Source organism: Phodopus roborovskii, unplaced genomic scaffold, assembly GCF_943737965.1.
Source record: "Phodopus roborovskii unplaced genomic scaffold, PHOROB, whole genome shotgun sequence".
Classification (NCBI taxonomy): Eukaryota; Metazoa; Chordata; class Mammalia; order Rodentia; family Cricetidae; genus Phodopus; species Phodopus roborovskii.
The window spans coordinates 20,097,267-20,101,773 of record NW_026126547.1 but is presented as its reverse complement, the minus strand read 5'-3'; the positions used below and the strand labels follow the sequence as shown (position 1 = coordinate 20,101,773).

General features: G+C 41.9%; 1 pseudogene; it reads right to left on the bottom strand.

Moving 5' to 3' along the window:
• Positions 1-2,064: 2,064 nt before the first annotated feature.
• On the bottom strand, positions 2,065-3,472 carry LOC127233919 (adenosylhomocysteinase-like; annotated as a pseudogene).
• Positions 3,473-4,507: the final 1,035 nt, after the last annotated feature.

Below are 4,507 nucleotides of genomic sequence, written 5' to 3'. Positions count from 1 at the left end.
CAATGCTCCATCATATATATCCAACAAATTGAAAATTTTTGAGTATTATAACATAAAGCACATAACTGCTATATCACCCAATCCTATAAGACAAGCAGTACTTGAGAGATCTGATCATACTTTAAAGGAAATGCTCCAAAAACAGGCAGGAGGAACCACGACACCCAAACACAGGTTATATAATGCTTTACTAACAATCAATTTTCTTAATGCTAAAGAAAAAGGAAAAACCAGCTGCAGAAAGACACTGGATAATATGGAAACCAGGATATATGTTAAGTTGGGGTAGGCATTTTACATTTGTATCTATGGGAGAATAAAAGCTATGAATACCATCTAAGTTGATCAAGATTCAAGATGAACAAGGGAAACATCTTAATGTAAAGAAATGACTAGTTATCCAACAAATTGGCTCCCATGAGATGTGTGGAGACCTCTCAAAGGTAGGGGAAGTGTTCTGTTCTTGTACTTACAGGAAAACAGAGAACACATCTTCAAACAGCCAAAAGACACTGAACATGTAGCTACCTACAGAAGAGAAGATAGCTCTCCAAGAAAGAATCACTTAATGAAGAGGAATCTGAATGATGATAAAAATATTTAATTCTAGTAAACTATTTCTATACAGAAATCTATTTCTCTTTACTATTTAGTATTCCTCTAGTCCCAATTCATGTAAACCAATGCTAGCTTTGGAGTTGGATTTGGCTTTCCTTCTCTAAATTCAAGCTTGTTGTTAAGATTATATTCACGGTTTCTACTTTATACCAAGAAGCCAATTGGCATAAGGCAGAAGAAAACAAAATCTGGGGACTTACTTGTTTATACACAATTTTTTTCTCTGAAATTCTAATTTTCTTATACATGTTAATGCTTATTGTTGCCTTTCCCTATATGCATACCTTAAAACTTGAAAATTTTATGTGATATTGATGTTTGTTTTCCAAAGGAATAGTAACAATTCCTAACAGCAATCTTTGTAATTTCCAGGAAATAAAATCATTTCCACTTGACACAAATGGACTACAAATATCACCCTAAAACTGGTGTGAGACTGTTTTGCTCAAAATAATTCCTAACTAGATAGCTGTAATGGTGCACCTTCTTATTACATCCTGGCCAGAGTTTCAGATAGAACTTCAGTCAAGAATTTCTTGCCACACAGAGACTAGCTACGTATGTCACATCCAGTCTTATTGACAAATTTGGTTGCTAAAAATATTCTTCCTACAGGATCCCATGGAGCAATCATCGTACCATTTCAGCAAGAAGTAATCTTAAGACAAAGACACCCCCCTTTCCCTACTCTTGGCATTTAGGGATAATATTCATCTTTTTAAAGTTGGTTTTAGTTATTTAGGGTTGGGTATGGAAGGTGATGCTTAGACTTGGGTATCTCTTCTCGACAGGGATAGGGTATGGTTTAAATGGGATATAGGTTAGCCTATCTTCTTGTGAATTATTTTAGTAATAGTGGGATATTAGTATTATACAGCTTACATTGTTATAGATTCTTTTTTTTTTTTTTTTAGGCACCAGAAATTTTATTTAATCCACTTTCCTTTTTTAACATTCTAGACACTATAAACCAAATTAATCTTTTTGTGACTCAGGCTTGTGATAGGAACCATCGATTACAAAGGAGTGACAGACCTTAGCCTATTTGTTTTTTCTGTTCCCTTTTAATCTCTAGCTGTCACTTGTCCTTTTTTGGTTATCTCTTAATCTATTCTAACCCTCTGAAATAAGAACCAAAAGTGCCAACCTTAGTATTCTGAGATTTAAAAGATGATCCAATGGTAAATAAGCTCTGAGGAAGGCCCTTCCAAGTCCACTGGCTCCTGCCCTATGGTAGTTTCTTCTTGGGAAAGCACCAAGTGAGGGTCTGGATGGTAAGGTGCATGGGCCTGTGACCGCCACTAGCCACATCCAGCCTCAGGAATTCAAAGACTCCAGAGCTCATGTCCCCTGTGGAGGGCTCCCAGGTACCTCTCTCTTGACTGGAGACTCTCAGTTCCCCTCACCTAGAACAGTATGAAGGACACAAGAGAGATCAAGGACAGAGTAACCAGCCCCAGCAGGATGAACACTGGCGAAGCAACTGCAAAGTTGGTGACATGTGCTCTTGGGAAGAGAGGTAGGGCCTGGAACAAGGATGGCAGCTGGAAGGTGAAGGGCAGTCCTGTCTCTCAGTAGCGGTAGTGATCAGGCTTGAAGGGGCCATCAATGGGCATTCACTGGGCCTGCTTCTCAGTCAGCTTGGTCAGCTTCACATTCAGCTTGCCCAGGTGTGCTTCAGCCACTGCCTCATCCAGCTTCTTAGGCAAGAAGTGAACCCCAACGGGGTATTTATCTGGGTGGGTCCACAGCTCAATCTGTGCTATCACCTGGTTTGTGAAGGAATTGCTCATCACGAAGCTGGAATGGCCCATGGCACAACCCAGGTTGACCAGCCGCCGGCCTTCAGCCAGCAGGATGATGCGGCGCCCATTCTTCAGCCAATAGCGGTCCACCTGGGGCTTGATGTTCACCTTCTCCACAGCGTTCTCATTGAGCCACTTCACATCAATCTCCACATCGAAGTGTCCAATGTTACACACAATGGCATCGTCTTTCATCTGGTCAAAGTGCCGGCCAAGGATGATATCAAACACAGCCTGTGGTGGTGACAAAGATGTTGCCCTCCTTACAGGCTTCGTCCATGGTGGTCACCTCATAGCCCTCCATGGCATCTTGCAGTGCATTAATGGGGTCAATCTCGGTGATGATGACTCGGGCCCCAAAACCCCTCAGGGCCTGGGCATAGGCCTTGCCCACGTCGCCATAGCCTGCTACCACCGCCACCTTGCCCGCAATCATTACATCTGTGGCCCGTTTGATGCTATGAGGGACTCCCAGCAGCCATAGAGATTATCTTGGTGACAGAATCGTTGACATTGATGGCAGGCACCTTGAGTATCCCATTGGCCATAATCTTGTAGAGGTTGTGGACCCCAGTCGTGATCTACTCAGAGATGCCTCAGATGCCTGACAGAAGCTGTGGGTATTTGGTGTGGATGAGGTTAGTTAAATCACCACCATCGTCCAGGATCATGTTGAGGGGTCCACCTTTGAAGTGCAGGGTCTGCTCAATGCACCACAGGTACTCTTCGTCTGTCTCGCCCTTCCAGGCATACACTGGAATGCCAGGCTTGGCAATGGCAGCCGCTGCGTGGTCCTGAGTAGAGAAGATGTTGCAGCTGGACCACTGTACCTCCGCACCCAGGGTCATCAGAGTCTCAATGAGGACAGCTGTCTCCACAGTCATGTACAGGCAGCCAGCAATGCGAGCACCCTTCAGGGGCTTGGATGCCGAGTACATCTCCCGCATGTTTATCAAACCTGGCATCTCATTCTCAGCTATGTCCAGGGCCTTTCGTCCCCATACAGCCAGTCCAATGTCCGCAACTTTGTAAGACAATTTATCTGACATGCTGGTGGCGCTTCCATTAGGAATGATGAACTCAGTGAAGGGGGCCGGATAGCACGGGGCAGAGCGTTATAGATTCTTATATGTGGTAACCTATATAAAATTAAATTTATATTCTCTTCCCTAGAAATTGTATATTCTATTTTATCATATTGTGTAACATCCTTCCATTTATGATGTTTTATGCACATTATCCTTACCTTTATGTATAATTTTACTTATGGTCAAGATATTTTGTATATTGATATAATATGAGATATTTTTATCATGATTAACTTTTTAGTTCTACCTCTGGTCTAGATATTTCTACTCTACCTCTGTTTTAGGGATATATATATATATATATATATATATATATATATATATATATATATTGCGTAAGTCTTTGTCCCTGTTACTCAGGGAAGTTTCAGTTTTTTAGATAAATTCCTGCATATTACAGTTTATCTTCACCCATGTTTCCTATACCCATGAGATTAGTCAAACATAGATGCTTAACCTTCAAACATTTCATAGACCTGGAAAACATGGCATTTAAATGTTTTAATATTAAAACTCTTGCCACGAGACACTATTGCTCCTGACAGTACCATGCACTTTCCCAAAAATATGTTGGACACTGTTTTTCTGCATGCCATCCTCACTTCGGCTAATAGCATCTTAGGCAAAGAACTGCCCCCACCTCGACCACTGTTTTGGATGTGAGGTCCTTTGGGCTTGCAGGAGACAATCATAGAAGACTGCTGAGCCTTGCCAAGTCAAGGAAAGACAGCCTTTCTAACTCCCTGGTTTTGTTGTGGTCTGCCAGGTACTCTTAGCCAAATCTGGCTGCACCAATGTTGCTGTGAGACCTTGGGTGACTGTCCATGTAGCCTGCTGTTTCTGTCCTCTCTGAACTTTTTGGAAGTTGCCCATCTGCACTTCCTTTCTACCCTAGTATTGTTATTTTCCTTATCAGGTTGAAGATTACATTATCTCAACTATTATTCTGTCTTCCTAGTTAGATATATTAGGTACTAGACTTAAGCTTTCCAGCTT